We start from the raw sequence: 20,250 nt of genomic DNA, 5'->3' as shown, positions 1-20,250 counted from the left end.
AGGAACGGTGTGATTTTCTCACCCGCGTCCCGTAATTGGGTAACGGTTAAGGGAGTCGTGTACAGGAATTCCGTGTCTCCTTCCGATGTGACTGTGCGGTTGTCAGTTACTGGATTCATTGGTGCCTGACTATCTGCTCCGTGGGGAGTTCGGGCGCTTTTCTCTTTTGGGGCTTTCCTTGCGCACATGTTCCCTGAACATATCTATGCATGGTCTCATTTAATTCTTCCCAATCCGGGCCGTCTTCCTCATCTAACTGGGATCCAAAGGTGCTCTGGAATCCTTTCTGAACGGAAAGCAAAGACTACAGTTCTGCAATCTGCTTCCGGCACTTTGCGTGATCTAGTGAGCTTTGTCTGTGCTCCGTGGTGGTAGTATGGAGCGCTCTTAATGCTGCTTTAGGTCGCTACACTGCCTTTGCAATGCCTCTACCTGTTTCTCTGTTTCCTCTCTTACCAGGACTGCACGTTGCGTGTCCTGATAGGCCTTTTCGTACTGGGATTGGAAGCTGCTTAAGTGCGCCAGACAAGACTGGTGTGCCCACTTGGCATCATCCACCTCTCCGTCCTTTGCTGCTAACTTCCTTCTTAATTCTAGGTTCTCTTTCTCTATCTCGCCCACATCGACCTTACTCATTCGATGTGTCTCCTCTATCTCTTTACGGAGAGTCCGAACGACCTCCTCTGTGCCTCGCAGTTGTGCCAAACAGGACACGATTGTCATCGGCTTGCGAGCTTTTCCCAAGCTTTTCTTATGGATTTCGCTCAGGTGCTCCCACCAAGTATGTCCTATACTCCTGGGACCTGTTTCCTCATTTTCACAGAATTCGCTCCAAAGGGGCCATCCTTTCCCTTTGAGGTACTTTCTGATTTCCTCTTCCCAAACGGGACACTGTCCTACTCTACTGCTGGTCGCTGCGACCACAAATTCCTCAGGGTTCATGAGGCGTTGCATTGCCTGCATTGCCATCTTTCCTCTCTAAATACTTCTCTTAAAATTTGGAACAAGGGGTATTAAGGCGGTGCTGTAATTACGGGTACGGCTTTCGCTATTTTCCGGAATACAAGCTCCCGACAGTTTTGTCGCAACAAAAATCTATCAGTTTACCTTATAGTCCTGTTAGTTACGCATGCATTAACACACTTCCGAATTATGAGGATTGATCAGAACTGCTTGAACACTTGTGGTTTTTCTGTTCCCAATTGGATTTCTAATTCAAATTTTGGGTTCTCCCGGAGTGGTTAAGCCACTTCTAGATCAGGTCCCATCAGGATGTCGCCAGTAATATGTTGCTCACTTTTGGTTGGTTCAATTGGCTCTGTTTTATAACATTTGCTCTCGAGTCGCCAGGTATCTTTATGATACTGCCACGAGGTTCAAGTTCAAGTAATGATCAATAACTCAACACACCAATTAGTAAGATTCAAATCAAAACACATTTATTATACACAGTCAATCTCTACTCATGCATTAACTCTACTTTCTAGGCTAATCCTATTACTAAAAGGCCTATACTTAGCTTCGGACTGGCCCACCAGGTCAGGGGAACAAATGGCCTTTCGTTCAGGTCCTGAGTCTGCGGGATTCAAAAGCTGGTATGGACTGGTAGCTAGGAGCGTCCATCTCGTAGCGAGCGTTGACTCGAGACTTACTTGGTTGATGCGGCAGCTTGGGCAGTTCACTCTCAAGGATTGATTCGAGTTGCTGAGTGACCCTGCCAAGAAGGACGAATTGAACTTGGGGACTCTATTTTATAGTCCCCAGGGGCTTCCCGCCCTTTGGGCGGACCCCGTACCTGGTTCCAAGTGATTGGACTGCGTTCTGATCACTTGGATCGATTTCTCCAATACTGGAGTTGTTCCCTGATCACTGGGTGGTCCCTGAGTGTTGGTCTTCCTTTGTCTTGGCTCCTGCTGGCGCCGAGGAGTCTGACCTGGCCTTATTCACTTTTGATGTTTCGATTGTACGCGGGGATCGCTCATTAGTATGCAGATGGCTGTGAGCTTCAGTGCTGTCCGGGCTTTTGCAAGTTCTCATACACAGGATTTCTGCACTTGCTAGTTTTTTGCCTGTGTTGGCTGAATTTCCCTGTAGTCTTTGCGGTTCTCCATTTTAAGTTGGGAAGTGGCCAACCCAGGTGGCTACAGTTCCACTCCAATGTTCAATGTCCTCACATTTCTCTCAGTCCATAGTCTCTCATAAAGTCCTTCGTCTCCTCCGGTGAGTCAAAGTAAAACTCTTGCTTGTGGTGCGTTATGCACAAGCGAACGGGGTACAGAACCCCAAACCTCACCCCTTACAGAGAGCAGCCTTGATGCAGTTGTACTCGGCCCTCCGCTTGGCCAACTCCGCTCCCAAGTCCTGATAGATCCGCAGCTCGCTCTCCTCCCAAGTGCATTTCTTGATCTACCTCGCTCACCTCAAGATCTTCGCCTTTTCAGCAACTGATGCGGCCTCTCCGCCATCACGCTCAGCGGCTCCCACACCTACGGCATACCCCCCCGGCGCCATGTGTGCTCGATCCACCATGAGAGGCCGGTCAAAGGCCCTCTCCCACTAGCTGCCAGTCCAGACCAGCTTTTGAATCCTGCAGACTCAGATCGAACGAAAGGCCATTTGTTCCCCTGACCTGATGGGCCAATTCCGAAACTAAGTATAGGTCTTTTAATGGTAGAAAATAGTCTAGAAAGTAGAGTTTATGCATGGGTAGTGATTTACTGTGTATAATAAATGTGTTTTAATTTGAATCTTACTAATTGGTGTGTTGAGTTATTGATCAGTACTTGAAATTGAACCTCGTGACGGTCGCATCCCGTAATGTGCAATCGTACCCCTCCCGCCGCGCTGCCCACCCTTCTACCCCTTCCTACCCCTCCTGGACCCCGCCGACGACCTCCTCAGCCGGGACCCTGCCTACGCCTGCGTCGCACGCCGATCCGTGCACCCCGGGGGTCCCCGCTGCTACTTCTGCGCATCGTGTTGGGTGCTCTGCTACACAGCGGAACCAACACGGTTGCGGAAGGTACAACTCAGTTTTATTACTAACAATATTAACATTTGTAAACTGGTTACTGTGGTTTGTTCATGACCCTCTAATCTGTGGACCCAGCCCTAACACTATCTTGGAGAGGCACTCAGTACAAGTTTACTGCGCGACCAACGCTCTGCCTCTTTTGGGACCGGCCTCTGCCCCACCACCTGTAGCACATTGACCAGCCAAGTTCAAGGACCAGCGATCACTACCAGAAGGACGAACCTCAACCTAGACCAACCAGACAACTTCCAGCCGCCACACGTGGGGAACCAGATAAAGGCCTTATCTAATCTGCACAGAGCCGGTCACTTGAAAGTTAAGTAAAGGTCATTTAAGCTGTTAGATATAGTCTAATGTGTAGTAGCGTGTAAGTTATTAAGTATAGAACCAATCCTATGTTTAATAATAAGCTATAATTGAACTAATATACTGGTTGTGTGGCCATTTGTCCAATACACGGAATGTACTTGCATCTTGTGGTATTAATAAAGATAGAAGTCAACAATAGAAAGGATATTATTAAACTAGAAAGAGCGCAGAAAGGATTTACTAGGATGCTCCCAGGGCTTGATGGTCTGAGTTATAGAAAGAGGCTGGATAGACTGGGACTTTTTTCTTTGGAGTGTAGGAGGCTTAGGGGTGATCTTATAGAGGTCTAGAAAATAATGACGGGCATAGATAAGGTCCCAAGGTAGGGGAGACTAAAACTAGAAGTCATAGTTTTAAGATGAGAGGGGAGAGATACAAAGGGGTCGAGAGGAGCAATTATTTCGCATAGAGGGTGGTGAGTGTCTGGAACGAGCTGCCAGAGGCAGTAGTAGAGACGTGTACAATGCTGTCTTTTAAAAAGCATTTAGATAGTTATATGGGAAAGTTGGGTATACAGGGATTAAGGGCCAAATGCGGGCAATTGGGACTAGCTTAGTGGTAAAAACTGGGCGGCATGGACAAGTTGGGCCGAAGGGCCTGTTTCCATGCTGTAAACCTCTGTGACTAGTCTGTGACTATGGTGAATGTCTGAGTGGCTTGCTGTGAGCTCTGTGCCCTGAGCTGTCTCCTGCTGGAATGAGCGGGAACTGTGGTGTTCCCCGTTTTATAGTGCGTGCGCTCTTGCTTGTGATTGGCTGTGATGTTGCGTGTGTATTGATTGGTCCGTTGATCTGTCCATCAGTGTGTATGTGTGTTTGCACCATGATGTTTATCTGAATATCATGACACTGCGGTCAGCAGAAGCACCCTCGCCAAAAATGCCTGGCCCGCACTGCCGTTTGTAAAGCCTGCAGTAAAAAGGGCCACTTAGCGGCTGTGTGCCAGGCCCGCGCAGTCGCTGCGATCGTGCCCACTATCGCCCCCTCCCCCACGCTTGGCACACAATGGGAGCTGTCATCTTCTCCTCCTGGGGCCATGTGCGACCAATGCGTGCCGCCATCTTGTCCCCCTTCGGCCACGTGCGCCACATGGGCGCCGCCATCTTATCCCGACCCCGCAATGTGCGCACTGTGGGAGCCGCCATCTTGTCCCCCACAGGGTCTCTGGACATCCCGACATCGGAACCGCACACACTCGCCACCCAAAGCATCCGATGGCTACCCGCAGCTCGCTTCGATGACACTGGACTAATCTCGCCCGCACAACCTGGCCACCGCGTCAACGACGGTGAAAATCAACGGCCACGCGACCTCGTGCCTGCTGGACTCCGGGAGCACCGAAAGCTTTGTCCCCCCAGATACGGTAAGGCGCTGCTCCCTCGTGGTCAACCCTGCCAATCAAAGGATCTCCCTAGCCTCCGGGTCCCACTCCGTCCCGATCCGAGGCTTCTGTACAGTCACCCTCACTGTCTAGGACGTAGAATTCAGTAACTTCCGCCTCTATGTCCTTCCTAATCTCTGCGCTGCACTCCTGTTGGGCCTGGACTTCAAGTGCAACCTCCAGAGCCTCACCCTCAAATTCGGCGGGCCCTTACCCCCACTTACCATTTGCGGCCTCGCGACCCTCAAGGTCGATCCCCCTCCCTTTTTGCCAATCTAACGGCGGATTGCAAGCCTGTTGCCACCAGGAGCAGATGGTACAGCACCCAGGACAAGATCTTCATCAGGTCTGATGTCCAGCGGCTGCTTAAGGTGGGTATTATCGAGGCCAGCAACAGCCCCTGGAGAGCCCAAGTGGTAGTGGTTAAAACTGGAGAGAAACACAGGCTGGTCGTGGACTACAGCCAGACCATCAATCGGTACACGCAGCTCGACGCGTACCCCCTCCCACGCATATCTGATATGGTCAATCAGATTCCGCAGTACCGGGCCTTCTCAACAATTGACCTGAAATCCGCCTACCACCAGCTCCCCATCCGGAAGTCGGACCGGCCATACACTGCCTTTGAGGCGGACGGTCCTCTACCACTTCCTTAGGGTCCCTTTCGGCGACACAAATGGTGTCTCGGTCTTCCAAAGGGAGATGGACCGAATGGTCGACCAGTACGGTTTGCAGGCCACCTTTCCGTACTTAGATAATGTCACCATCTGCGGCCATGACAAGCAGGACCACAATGCCAACCTCGATAAATTCCTCCGCACTGCCACTCTTCTCAACCTGACCTATAACAACACTCTTCTCAACCTGACCTATGTGTGTTCAGCACGACCCGGTTAGCCATTCTCGGCTATATAGTCCAAAACGGACTTCTCGTACCCGACCCTCATGGAGCTTCCCCTCCCCCACTGCCCCAACACCCTCAAACGCTGCCTGGGGTTCTTTTCCTACTACGCTCAGTAAATCCCAAACTATGCGGACAAGGCCCGCCCACTCATTCAGTCCACCCAATTCCCCCTCGCGGCCGAGGCACACCATGCTTTCGTCCGCATCAGAGCAGACATCGCCAAGGCTGGGATGCGCGCAGTGGATGAGTCACTGCCTTTCCAAGTAGAAAGCGACGCTTCAGACGTCGCCCTTGCCGCCACTCTAAACCAGGCAGGCAGACCCGTGGCATTCTTTTCCTGCACCCTTCATGCCTCTGAAATTCGACACTCATCCGTCGAAAAGGAGGCTCTAGCTATCGTTGTAGCTGTGCAGCATTGGAGGCATTACCTGTCCGGTAAGAGATTCACTCTCCTTACGGACTAACTGTCGGTAGCCTTCATGTTCAATAACACACAGCGGGGCAAGATCAAAAATAATAAAATCTTGCGGTGGAGAATCGAGCTCTCCACCTATAATTACGAGATTTTGTATCGCCCCGGTAAACTCAACGAGCCCCCAGACGTCTCCCGAGGTACATGTGCCAGCGCACAAGTGGACCAACTCCAGGCCCTACACAACAGCCTACACAACAGCCTTTGTCACCCGGGGGGTCACTCGATTGTACCATCTGGTCAAAGCTCGCAATCTGCCCTACTCCGTCGAGGAAGTAAGGACAGTCACCAGGGACTGCCAGGTCTGTGCGGAGTGCAAGCCGCACTTCTACTGGCCAGACCGTGCGCACCTGGTGAAGGCTTCCCGCCCCTTTGAACGCCTCAGTGTGGATTTCAAAGGGCCCCTCCCCTCCACCGACCGTAACACGTACATTCTCAGTGTGGTCGATGAGTACTCCAGATTCCCCTTCGCCATCCCATGCCCCGATATGATGTCTGCCACCGTCATCAAGGCCCTCAGCACCATCTTCGCTCTGTTCGGATTCCCCGCCTACATCCACAGTGACAGGGGATCCTCATTCATGAGCGATGAGCTGCGTCGGTTCCTGTTCAGCAGGGGTATAACCTCCAGCAGAACGACCAGCTACATGCCCCAGGGAAACGGGCAAGTAGAACGGGAAAATGGGATGGTTTGGAGGGCCGTCCAGCTGGCCCTACGGTCCAGGAACCTCCCAGCCTCTCACTGCCAGGAGGTCCTCCCTGATGCTCTACACTCCAACCGGTCACTATTGTGCACCGCCACTAATAACACACCCCATGAACGTGTTTTTACCTTCCCCAGGAAGGTTTTTACCTTCCCCACATCCGGGGTGCCACTCACGACTTGGCTCGCAGCTCCAGGGCCGGTCCTGCTCCATAGGCACGTCTGACTCCACAAGGCGGACCCGTTGGTGGACAAGGTTCACCTGCTCCACGCCAACCCTCAATATGCCTACGTTGAGTTCCCTGATGGCCGCCAAGATACTGTCTCACTCAGGGACCTGGCACCGTCAGGTTCCACCCTGACGCACCCCCCCCACCCATGCGCACACCCCCTCCCACCGCGCCAACATTGACCCCGCCAGATCACACCCCCCCCCTTTTCCGCACAAGAGGACGAAGAGGACTTCAGCACGCTCCCGGAGTTCCCCGATGACTGGCCAGCATCAGCACCGCCACCACCGCCATCGGTGCCACCCCCACCACCGCCAGCACCGGCCTCGCTGCCACCATTACGCCGATCCCAACGAAGCACCAAAGCATCGGACCGGCTGAACCTTTGACGGACTCCGGACCGTCAACATGGACTTTTTCTTTTTTTCTTACCACTGTACATAATTGCACTATTTGTATATAGTTTCACGTCACCCCCGCCGGACTCATTTTTAACAGGGGGTGAATGTGGTGAACCACTGTATTAGGGGATGTAAGGTAGGACCTGCACTACAGGTTTGCCGGTAGCTCCTGCCGGCTGGCTCCGCCCAGGGAGAACTGTAAAAATATGCATGACCTCCAGTGCCCTGCCATTTCGCCAGCTGCAGCAGGAGACGACACAAAGGTTGGTGGAATTGCGGATAGCGATGAGGACTGTCAGAGGATACAGCAGGATTTGGATTGTTTGGAGACTTGGGCGGAGAGATGGCAGATGGAGTTTAATCCGGACAAATGTGAGGTAATGCATTTTGGAAGGTCTAATGCAGGTAGGGAATATACAGTGAATGGTAGAACCCTCAAGAGTATTGAAAGTCAAAGAGATCTAGGAGTACAGGTCCACAGGTCATTGAAAGGGGCAACACAGGTGGAGAAGGTAGTCAAGAAGGCATACGGCATGCTTGCCTTCATTGGCCGGGTCATTGAGTATAAGAATTGGCAAGTCACGTTGCAGCTGTATAGAACCTTAGTTAGGCCACACTTGGAGTATAGTGTTCAATTCTGGTCGCCACACTACCAGAGGATGTGGAAGCTTTAGAGAGGGTGCAGAAGAGATTTACCAGAATGTTGCCTGGTATGGAGGGCATTAGCTATGAGGAGCGGTTGAATAAACTCGGTTTGTTCTCACTGGAACGAAGGAGGTTGAGGGGAGACTTGATAGAGGTCTACAAAATTAGGAGGGGCATAGACAGAGTGGATAGTCAGAGGCTTTTCCCCAGGGTAGAGGGGTCAATTAGTAGGGGGCATAGGTTTAAGGTGAGAGGGGCAAGGTTTAGAGTAGATGTACGAGGCAAGTTTTTTACACAGAGGGTAGTGGGTGCATGGAACTCGCTGCCGGAGGAGGTGGTGGAAGCAGGGACGATAGTGACATTTAAGGGGCATCTTGACAAATACATGAATAGGATGGGAATAGAGGGATACGGACCCAGGAAGTGTAGAAGATTGTAGTTTAGTGGGGCAGCATGGTCGGCACGGGCTTGGAGGGCCGAAGGGCCTGTTCCTGTGCTGTACATTTCTTTGTTCTTTGTTCTTTGTTCTATCTGACTGTAATAAAGCCACAGTTGTACCCAACTTTAGTCTTTGTGCAATTGATCGTGCATCACCGGAGGAGCAGGTTTTGGAGGAGGCGGTATGGGGGAAGTCCTGCGAATCATGTGCACATGTTCTGGGCATGTCCGAGGCTGAGGGATTTTGTCAGGGATTTGCGGATGTCATGTCAGAGGTCCTGGAAGGGAAGGTGACTCCGAGTCTAGAGTGGCAATATTTGGAGTGTTGGAAGATCCGGGAGCACAGGGCGGGGGGGGGGAGAGGGGCCAACGTTTTGGCCTTTGGCCCCTGGTGGCCCGGAGACGGATTTTGCTGGGTTGGAGGGACTCGGAGCCTCCAAAGTCGGGGTTTGGGTCAGTGACATGGCAGGGTTTCTCAGGCTGGAGAAAATCAAGTTCGCCTTAAGGGGTTCATTACAGGGGTTCATTAGGAGGTGGCAGCCGTTCATCGATTTCTTCAAGGAAAATTGACTATCGGGGGGGGGGGGGGGGGGGGGCATGGAAGTGACGAATAAGGGTAGGGAAACTAATGAAGGGAGAACCGTGAGATTGAGTAGTTACATGAACCATGATCGTTAGGGTTTAATCTTGGGGGGGAGGTAGATAAATGCCTCACTAAAATATTTGCTAAAAATAAAGTTTTAAGACAGTGCAGAAAGATCGATTCATTGTGATAATATAAGATGGGCTTGGCTGTTTTATAAACAAACTTTATTAAAAAAAAAGAAAAGAGAAGAATATTTAAACACTTAAATTTCAACTCGAGCGCTAACAGATTACAGGTAGCTTCCTTTTTAAAAAAATATATTTATTAAGGTTTTACATTGTTACACTGTACATAAAGATAGATGAGACGGTTACTGTTTACATGTTGTTGCTTTCGGCGCACTCCCCACCCCACCCCAACCCCATCCCCCCCTTAATTTTCTTCTTCAGCTGTTTCCAGTTTATCCTAGACCCTTTATTTCGTCATGGGTGGTTGTTTGGTGTTTGTCTGTGGGCACTGCCCTCCTTCTCCCCTCCTTCTCCTTGTCGCTTTGCCTCCTCTCCATTCTCTTCCGATCTTCCCCTCCTGTTGTCTGCTTCTTTTTTGGGGGTTCCTTTTCGTGTTGCCTTGTGTTGGGCCCGCTGGCTGCTGTTTGGACTCACACTGGCTTCCCCCTTGGTGTTTCCTCCCTTTTAGAAAGGGTGAGAACACCACTAGATGGAGCAAGACAGAAATGGAAGGATGAACTGTGGACCGAAGTGGGGTGGGGATTCTGGAGCGAAGCACTGAGCAGGGCCAACTCCATAATCCTCCTGCGCAAGGCTGAGCCTCATGCAGTTCAAAGTGGTGCACAGAGCGCACGCGACCAGAACCTGAGTGAACAGGTTCTTCCCGGAGGTGGAGGATAAATGTGAATGCTGCAAGGGAGGCCCGGCCAACCACACCCACATGTTCTGGACCTACCACAGACTTGTCGGGTTCTGGACAGCCTTCTTCGAGGCGATGTCCAAGGTTGAGGGGGTGAGGGCAGAACCCAGCCCACGAGTGGCTGTCTTCAGTGTGTCGGACCAGCCAGAGCTACACATGGGGGAATAGGGCCGATGCCCTCTCTTTTGCTTCCTTGATCGCCGCCGGAGAATCCAGCTCGGCTGGCGATCAGCAGCACCACCCACAGCTGCAGACTGGCTGGCAGACCTGTCGGAATTTCTCCACCTGGAGAAGATCAAATACACCATCCAAGGGTCAGATGAGGGCTTCCGAAAAGTGGGGGGCCCATTTGTCAGCCAGTTCCAAGAGCTTTTTGAGGCCAATAGCGACGAGGAAAAAAGGGGGGAGGGGGAACCAATGATGGCAGACAAGAGCGCACAAAGCTCTTTGAGGAACAAGGGGGGTGGGGGGGGAGGGGGAGGAGACAAGGAAGGAACCCAGGAAAATATCAGGAAGAGACATGGGAAAAGAGCGAGGGGGGTGGGAGCCCCCTCAGCGAAGCCACTGGGGTAACAGCAAAAGTCACAAAATGAAAGAAAGAATATAACAATACAACATCCAGGGCAAAAGATGGGGCCAGGATGGAGCCCAACTATCAACGGGAGTGGAGAAGGGGAGCAAGGAAAGGGAGAGGGCCGATAAAAGGGGTGCATGTAAAACAAGAAATGTTTCATTCTGTTATGTGTTTTATATGTCTAATTGTTAAATTGTTAAAATTGTAAAATGCCAATAAAAATATTTTTTTAAAATCCCTGCGGAGATGATACGGGACTGACTGGTATGCGGTGTCATGGGAGTGTACCTTTAAGAAATGGGTGTTTATCAAATAGCTGCAGTGATGTCATTGTGTGGGTGGAGCTGGGTGGTGTCTCTGGATTTTACTATTGTTTTGAGCTGGAAGCTGTCTGTAGCTTTATTTTCGTTTGAGGCACTTGAAAGCTGAATTCAGACAAGGAAGGTTCATTTAATCTCTTTCTATGTTAAAAGGAGTCCAGGTCACTTGATAATTAAAAAGTGATAACTGTCTTGTGTAAAGAACTTATACCTACTGCTTTGTTAAAAAGGGGGTATGGCTTATGGATGTTGTTAGGAAAGTTATTAAGGATTACATATAGAGTACTGTATCGGGGGGGGGGGGGTTATTTGTGTTGGTAGTTGATAAAATGTTTACAGTGTATTTATAAAATGTTAACTGAATTCATAGAATAAACATTGTTTTGTTCGAAAATACTTAAGGTCTCTGTTGCATAACACCTGGAAAGTAGGCCCTTGTGCTCCACATAACCAAAATCTATCAAAAGTCGTAGGTCAGGTAAACTCCATGATATACTTTGAAGTTTTCTAAACCCTGGCCTATAACAAATTGGGGGCTCGACTGGGATAAAAGTCTATCTTTCATGATTGGGTTGGCTTATGAACTTAAAGACAGTGAGGGATGAGCATATTTGTGTTTGCTTTTCAGGTGTGGTATTCCAGTTTAAGTAGGGAGAGTGTTGTGGACAATGGCTCTTTCAGAGGCTTTAGGGATGGAGAATGTCACACGCAGTACCTTACAAACAGAGACTAAAAACAGGCTTTTAGATTTGGCAAAAACATTGCAGTTAACATTACCTGACAGAATACAAACAGAGGTACCTACGGTGGTAGCTGCGCATTTAAAATTGCCTGAGACACAGTCAGACTCATTGGAAATGGCAAAAATTCAATTACAGATCAAGCAACTTGAACATGAAAAAGAATTAAAGCAGCTTACATACGAAATGAGAGAAAAAGAGAGAGAAAGGGAGATGCAGATCAGGGAAAAAGAAAAGGAGGGGAGAAGAAAGAAAAAAGGAAAGAATAGCCCTAGCAGAACAAAAAGAAAGAGAAAGGGCGATACAGATCAGGGAAAAAGAAAAAGAGAGAGAACGAGATAGAGAGGAAAAAGAAAAAGAGAAAGAAAAGGATAGGAACAAGAAAAAGAGACAGAGGAAAGGGAAAAAGAGAGAGAGTTTGAACTTCAGAAAATGGCCGTGAAACATGACAGTCAGTTAAAATTGGCAGACGTAAAGAAAAATGTATGGTCTGAGGAGAGTGATGAGGATAGTGAGTATGAGCGTCATAGCCGAAGGATTGGTGGGGATCTATTTAAATATGTCAATGCATTGCCAAGGTTTGATGAGAAGGAGGTAGAAGCCTTATTCATTTCATTTGAGAAGGTAGCTAAACAAATGAAATGGCCACAGGACATGTGGGTATTACTGATACAAACAAAGTTGGTAGGTAGAGCTAGTGAAGTGTTTGCATCACTATCAGAGGAGGTATCTGGGACGTATGAGGAGGTGAAAAAATCCATCTCAGGTGTATACAGACAAAGGTTTGGAATTTAAGGAAAGAATCTGGTCAAACATACATGGAGTTTGAAAGGCTCAAACAGAGTAATTTTGATAGGTGGATAAGAGCTTTGAAAATAGACCAAACGTATGAAGCTCTCAGAGAAATTATACTTTTGGAGGAGTTTAAAAATTCAATTCCTGATGTTGTGAGAACTCATGTCGAAGAGCAGAGGGTTAAAACTACGAAATTAGCAGCAGAAATGGCAGATGATTATGAATTAGTTCATAAATCAAAGTCTGGTTTCCGACATCAGTTTAGCCTGTGAGGGATAGAAACTGGGGAAAAGAGAAATACTCAAGTGGTAATCATAGAATTTACAGTGCAGAAGGAGGCCATTTGGCCCATCGAGTCTGCACCGGCACCCTACCCAAGCCTACACCTCCACCCTATCCCCATAACCCAGTAACCCCACCCAACACTAAGGGCAAGTTTGGACATTCAGGGCAATTTAGAATGGCCAATCCACCTCACCTGCACATCTTTGGATTGTGGGAGGAAACCGGAGCACCCGGAGGAAACCACGCACACATGGGGAGAACGTGCAGACTCCGCACAGACAGTGACCCAAGCCGGGAATCGAACCTGGGACTTTGGAGCTGTGAAGCAATTGTACTAACCACTCTGCTACCATACTGCCCAATGGTAAAGGTAAAGGGGATCTGATGGGAGATAATAAGGAGAGTGTACCTCAGATTTAAAAAGAAATCCAGGAGGGTGGAAGAGAAATGAAAAGTTTCAAATGTTTTCACTGTAATAAACTAGGCCATGTAAGTCACAGTGTTGGTGGTTGAAGAAAAGCACTGGGAAGGCTGATGTGGTAAAACAGGATAAGCCATGGGATTTGTTAAAGTGGGAAAGGAAAGCCCAAGTGAAGCGAAGGAGGTGCCAAAGATTGTACAGCCTGATCAAGAGGTGATTGATAAGAAGGTGCCAGATCTCTTTAAAGAATTTACTTTTGTGGGTAAAGTTTACTCATGTGTATCAGGAGGAGTAGGTAAGAAGTCACAATTTTAAGATATCCAGGAGCTAGTCAATCTTTAATGGTAAGAGATGAGGAGTTATGTAGTTTGGTAGAAATATTGCCAGAAAAGATAATAATATGTAGAATTCAGGGTGAGAAAAGTAGTGTTCCATTATATAAGGTAAGGTTGGAAAGTCCAGTGAAGAGTGGTGAAGTGGTAGTAGGAATAATAGAGAAACTATCTTGTCCAGGAATACAGTTTATCTTGGGTAATGATATAGCTGGATCGCAGGTGCGAGTGATGCCTACTGTGGTTGAAAATCAGACAACTGAGGTGTTGAAGGGCGAATATCCTGGGATTTTTCCTGATTGTGTAGTAACAAGGTCGCAAAGTCACAGGTTAAGATAAGAGGAGAAATCAAAGCGTGAAGATGAAGTTGAAGTTCAATTATCAGAAACAATTTTTGATCAGATGGTTGGAAAAGAACAAGAACAGGTGGAGGATAGGGCAGATATGTTTAGCTCAGGAAAATTGGCGGAGTTACAACAGAAAGATATAGAAATAACGGATGTATCAGAAAGCAGATACGGAAGAGGAATCAGCGTGTTTACCAGTGTTATTACCGTAAAAGCGATGTCTTGATGAAAAAATTGAGACATTTACATAGGCAGGTGGATGAAAAGTGGGCAGAAGTAGTATTGCCGGTAGGGTATGGAAAGGAGGTGTTGCGAGTTGCACATGAGGTACCAGTGGGAGGTCATTTGGGAGTAAGGAAAACTCAAGCTAAAATCCAAAAACACTTTTATTGGCCTGGACTACATAAAGATGTAGTTAAATTTTGATGATCATGTCACACATGTCAAATGATAGAGAAACCTCAAGCAGTGATAAAACCAGCACCCTTAATACCCATTCGAGCATTTGAGGAACCTTTTTCAAGGGTTCTAATTGATTGTGTAGGACCTCTTCCTAAAACAAAAAGTGGGAATCAATATCTTTTGACTATAATGGATGTGTCTACTAGGTTTCCAGAGGCCATTCCAGTGCGCAATATTACAGCTAAAAAGATTGTGGAGGAGTTACTTAAATTCTTTACTCGATATGGACTACCCACAGAAATATAATCGGATCAAGGATCAAATTTTACCTCGTGGTTATTCAAGGAAGTTATGGATAGCTTCGGGATAAAGCAATTTAAAGCAACTGCGTACCATCCAGAATCGCAGGGAGCGTTAGAAAGATGGCATCAGACATTAAAGACAATGTTGAGAACTTATTGTCAAGATTATCCAGAGGATTGGGATAAAGGAATTCCATTCGTACTGTTTGCAATTGGGGATGCACCTAATGAGTCCACCAAATTCAGTCCTTTTGAACTAATTTTTGGTCATGAGGTAAGAGGACCACTTAAATTGATTAAGGAAAAATTGGTGGGTGAGAAATCGGAAATTACATTATTGGATCACATGTCATATTTTAGGGAACGATTAAATAGAGCAGGTGAATTGGCTAAACAACATTTAAAAGTTGCACAACATGTGATGAAACGGGTAGCAGACAAGAAATCCAAAGTTTGTAGTTTTGCCGGTGGAGATAACATTTTAGTATTGTTACCAGTGGTAGGTGAACCTTTAAAAGCAAGGTTTTGTGGATCTTATCAAATTGAAAGGAGATTAAGTGAGGTGAATTATGTGATAAGAACGCCGGATAGAAGGAAAACTCACCTAGTGTGTCATGTGAATATGCTGAAAAGGTACTTTGAAAGGGAAGGAGAACAAAAGGAGGAGGTTTTAATGATTCTAACTCAAAGCGACAAACCAAATCCAGATGACTCTGAATTTGACATCTCTCAAATTAAATTGGAAAATGAGGATGTTCTTAAAAATTGGGATAAATTGTTGAGTTACCTGTCATGTGGGTGTAACTTTAAGAAATGGGTGTTTATCAAATAACTGCAGTGATGTCAGTGTGTGGGTGGAGCTGGGCTGTCTTTCTGTCTTTTACTTTCGTTTTGAGTTAAAAAGCTGCTTTGTGGTTCTGTTTTTGGTTTTGTTTTCAGAGTTGGAGAGTTGCATTCAAAGCAAGAAGATGTTCTGATCTCTCTCTCTACAAGCTAAAGAATGTCTCAAGCTCACTTGATGATTTCAAAGTAATACCTGATTCTGTAGAGAATCAGAGGAAAAACGAACTGACCGGAAAGAGTTATTGATATCACATGGGCAAGTTTGTGGAGATAAGTTGGGAAGTACTAAAATGGCTATACATGATGTAGATGTGGGAATGCTGTTCCAATTAAACAACATCCATATAGACTTGACCCTTTAAAATTGGCAGAAGTTAACAAAGACATTTAAATAATGCTTAAAAATGACATAATTGAAGTGGGTTGCAGCCAATGGAGCTCACCCATAGTGATGGTACCAAAACCAGACGGTACCCAAAGATTGTGTGCAGACTATAGAAAGGCTAATGCAGTTACAAGAACGGACTCTTATCCTATCCCACACTTGGAGGATTGCGTTGAGAAAGTGGGACAATCAGCTTTTATTTCCAAACTGGATTTACTTAAAGGTTACTGGCAGGTACCTTTATCCGAAAGGATGAAGGAGATGTCAGCTTTTGTGACTCCAGGTGGTATACGGGCTTGGAGGGCCGAAGGGCCTGTTCCTGTGCTGTAAATTTCTTTGTTCTTTGTTCTTTGTATATCAATTTAAAGTTATGCCCTTTGGCATGAAAAACACTCCAGCCACATTTCAATGGTTAACTAACAAAGTTGTTTCAGGATTACCCAATTGTGCTGTATACGTCGACAATCTGGTAATTTTTAGTCAGGCATGGAAAGAACATTTGAAGCATCTGTTGGTGTTATTCGATCGTTTTCAGGAGGCGGGTTTGGTGGTAAACCTGGCCAAAAGTGAATTTGGAAAAGCCCAAGTCACTTTCCTTAGCCATACAATTGGACAGTGTCGAATGGTCCCACGGGATGTGAAAACAAAAGTTATTGGGGAGTTTCCAATACCCTCGACCCGAAGGGAAATAATGCAATTTCTTGGAATGAGTGGATTTTACCGAAAATTTGTGCCAAATCTTTGCAGCATGATTGCTGCAATGACGGACTTGCTCAAGTAACGTAGTAAATTTCAGTGGACAGCAAAGTGTCAACAGGCATTTGACGGCCTAAAGGCTGTGATAACCAATGCTCCTGTGTAGGAGAATTACAAGAGGCTCTGTGATCGGATTGAACTAAAGTACCTGACCTTAAAGAGAAATGCCGAGGCATAGAGAAATGGATGGATCGTGCAGAGACCTTCTTGTCCAAAGATACTGTCAATCAAGAGGGATTCCAGTTGCAGGAAGAAGAACTAAAATTGTCTATGTTATTAGTAATGATTGCCTGCTTTGTTTTGTTACAAAAAGTATATTTACTGTCAGTATTTCTTAAAGGAAAGTGAAAAGGTGAAAAATGAAACCATCTTGAAGTTGATGGTTTATTTTTTTTGGGGGGGGAGGTGTCATGGGAATGTACCTTTAAGAAATGGGTGTTTATCAAGTAGCCACAGTGATGTCATTGCGGGGTGGAGCTGGGTGGTATACTTTGGAGCTTTCTAAACCCTGGCCCATAACCATAATTAAATAGCAAAATTAAACTCTGGATCAATGGTCGCCCCTTGGAAATTGAAGTGGACACTTGAGCTGCCATCTCCATTATAGGAGAACAGACCTTCAGCTGCCTCCAAAAGGCCTCCATGTCCCTGGGCCAGGCTGTCTATATACACAGAGGAGCCTCTTCGAATTGTAAGAACCACCGTGACTCCCTCGATTCACTCAACAGTCAGACACCCCCCAGCAGTTGTGCAAGGACCAGGACCCAGTCTCCTGGGCAGAAATCTGATTGGACTGGCAGCAAACTTTATTCTAAGGCTGTGCCCCCGGGTCCTAGTCTCCCCTGCTAATGGAAACAACTTCCCTACGTCCACCCTATCTAAGCCATTCATTATCTTGTAAGTTTCTATTAGATCTCCCCTCAACCCCCTAAACTCCAATGAATATAATCCCAGGATCCTCAGACGTTCATCGTATGTTAGGCCTACCGTTCCTGGGATCATCCGTGTGAATCTCCGCTGGACCCGCTCCAGTGCCAGTATGTCCTTCCTGAGATGTGGACCTGTAAAGATTTAATCACCTGCTAATGGTCGCATTCCAAGCATTGTTTGGCATCTTTGAATTTGTCTGTATATGTGTTTCTGGAACAGACCTCTTCATTCACCTGAGGAAGGAGCAGCGCTCCGAAAGCTAGTGACATCGAAACAAACCTGTTGGACTTTAACCTGGTGTTGTAAGACTTCGTACTGTCCTTCCTGAGGTGTGGGGCCCAAAATTGCTCACAGTATTCTAAATGGGGCCTAACTAATGCTTTATAAAGCTTCAGAAGTACATCCCTGCTTTTATATTCCAAGCCTCTTGAGATAAATGACAACATTGCATTTGCTTTCTTAATTACGGACTCAACCTGCAAGTTTACCTTTAGAGAATCCTGGACTAGGACTCCCAAGTCCCTTTGCACTTCAGCATTATGAATTTTGTCACCATTTAGAAAATAGTCCATGCCTCTATTCTTTTTTCCAAAGTGCAAGACCTCCCACTTGCCCACGTTGAATTTCATCAGCCATTTCTTGGACCACTCTCCTAAACTGTCGAAATCTTTCTGCAGCCTCCCCACCTCCTCCATACTACCTGCCCCTCCACCTATCTTTGTATCATCGGCAAACTTAGCCAGAATGCCCCCAGTCCCGTCAGCTCGATCGTTAATATATAAAGAGAACAGCTGTGGCCCCAACACTGAACCCTGCGGGACACCACTCGTCACCGGTTGCCATTCCGAAAAATAACCTTTTATCCCAACTCTCTGCCTTCTGCCTGACAGCCAATTGTCAATCTATGTTAGTACCTTGCCTCGAATACCATGGGCCCTTATTTTACTCAGCAGTCTCCCGTGAGGCACCTTATCAAAGGCCTTTTAGTCTGGCAATTCCACCTAACCTGCACATCTTTGGGTTGTAGGGGGTGAAACCCATGCAGACATGGGGAGAATGTGCAAACTCCACACGGACAGTGACCCAGAGCTGGGATCGAACCCGGGTCCTCGGCGCCGAAAGCAGCAGTGCATAGGCTGTCGTAAAGAAACATGTCCACAAATCATCCATGGATCAAAAATACAACAGCAAAAATAAAGGAGAGGGGAAATAAGGGATTAAAATAGGAACAAATGGGAAGGACCCTTATACATTGGTGTGCAGCAATTGTTCAGTGCGTAATGGAAAATATCCTGAAGGACTGCCTAAGATGGAGTGTACCGAGATGATGTGTTAATCACAGAAGCCACCGACCAAGGTCACCTGGATAAACTTAGAGGAAGTCCTACTTTAATGTTTGCCACATACCAATCGGTCCAGGAGCACATCCGACATGGACGTCCGCCTCAAGCGGGAAAGGTGCTTGATTCAGGTGGGCGAGGGAACATGCCTTGACAAGGACGGCCTGCACCCTGTAGAGATCAAAGTGAAGGCCATAAAAGGGGCACTGGCCCCGCAAAGGAAGACGGAATTGAAGTTAGTTCCTCAGCCTCATTGACTATTATGGGAAATTTATCCCCAATCTGGCCACCTTTGACACGTAGCTAAAGGAAAAACAGAAGTGGTCATGGCAGGCTCCACAAGACGTAGTCACGAAAGTGAAGCAACGGCTGCTGTTGTCCAACGTCTTAGCGCACTGCGATCTCACAAGACCGCTGGTGCTGACGTGTGATGCCTCTCTGTACAGAGGAGGGGTAGCCCTCTCCCATTGCTGAGACAATGGCATTGGGTGACTGATTGCATGTGTGTCGCGGAGTGGCGCAATTCGTAAATCAGAAAAGAATGGCCTGGCTGCAATGTTCGGAGCAAAGAAATTTCATCCGTGCATGCGCCAGCCGGCTCCTTTGTGACAGTCACAGACTGTGAACCACCGTTGGGCCTTTATGTGGACAAGGCGATCCCACCATTGCCTCAGCTCAGATCCAATGCTGGGCACTATATTTTTGGTGATTTATGGGTACTCCTTTGAACACTGCCCAAGAACACACATCACCAATGCCAAAGCCCTGAGTCGACCACCACTGCCCCACAAGCTTGCCACCGTCCCCCCCAGCCAGTAATGTACAAACTTATCATGATTTTAAGCTTTATGGGCACTATAAGGTCATGAGACCATAAGATATAGGGACAGAATTAGGCCAATCGGCCCATCGAGTCTGCTCCGCCATTTAATTATGGCTGATATGTTTCTCATCCCTATTCTCCTGCCTTTTCCCCATAACCCCTGATCCTCTTATTAATGAAGAACCTATCTATCTCTGTCTTAAAGACACAGAGATTTGGCCTCCACAGCTTTCTGTGGCAAAGAGTTCCACAGATTCACAACCTTATGGCTGAAGAAATTCCTCCTCATCTCTGTTTTAAAGGCTTGTTTCTTCAGTCTGAGGCTGTGCCTTCCTCCTAGTGGAAACATCCTCTCCACATCCACTCTATCCAGGCCACGCAGTATCCTGTAAGTTTCAATAAGATCATCCCTCATCCTTCTAAACTCCATTGAGTACAGACCCAGAGTCCTCAAACGTTCCTCATGCGACAAGCTCTTCATTGCAGGGATAATTCTTGTGAACCTCCTCTGGACCCTCTCCAGGGGCAACACATCCTTCCTTAGATACAGGGTGGCACGGTAGCAC

At 47.3% G+C, this 20,250-nt stretch overlaps 1 long non-coding RNA gene across 1 annotated transcript; it reads left to right on the top strand.

Moving 5' to 3' along the window:
- The first annotated feature begins 3,112 nt into the window (after positions 1–3,112).
- Positions 3,113–16,874, top strand: LOC140392383 (uncharacterized). The gene is made up of 2 exons (XR_011935319.1): positions 3,113–3,360; positions 15,547–16,874. It is a non-coding gene; the product is annotated as an uncharacterized lncRNA (long non-coding RNA).
- Positions 16,875–20,250: the final 3,376 nt, after the last annotated feature.

The sequence above is a fragment of the Scyliorhinus torazame genome, chromosome 16 (assembly GCF_047496885.1).
Source record: "Scyliorhinus torazame isolate Kashiwa2021f chromosome 16, sScyTor2.1, whole genome shotgun sequence".
NCBI lineage: Eukaryota > Metazoa > Chordata > Chondrichthyes > Carcharhiniformes > Scyliorhinidae > Scyliorhinus > Scyliorhinus torazame.
The sequence above is the reverse complement of the archived record's forward strand: the minus strand, read 5'-3'. Positions and strand labels throughout refer to the sequence as shown.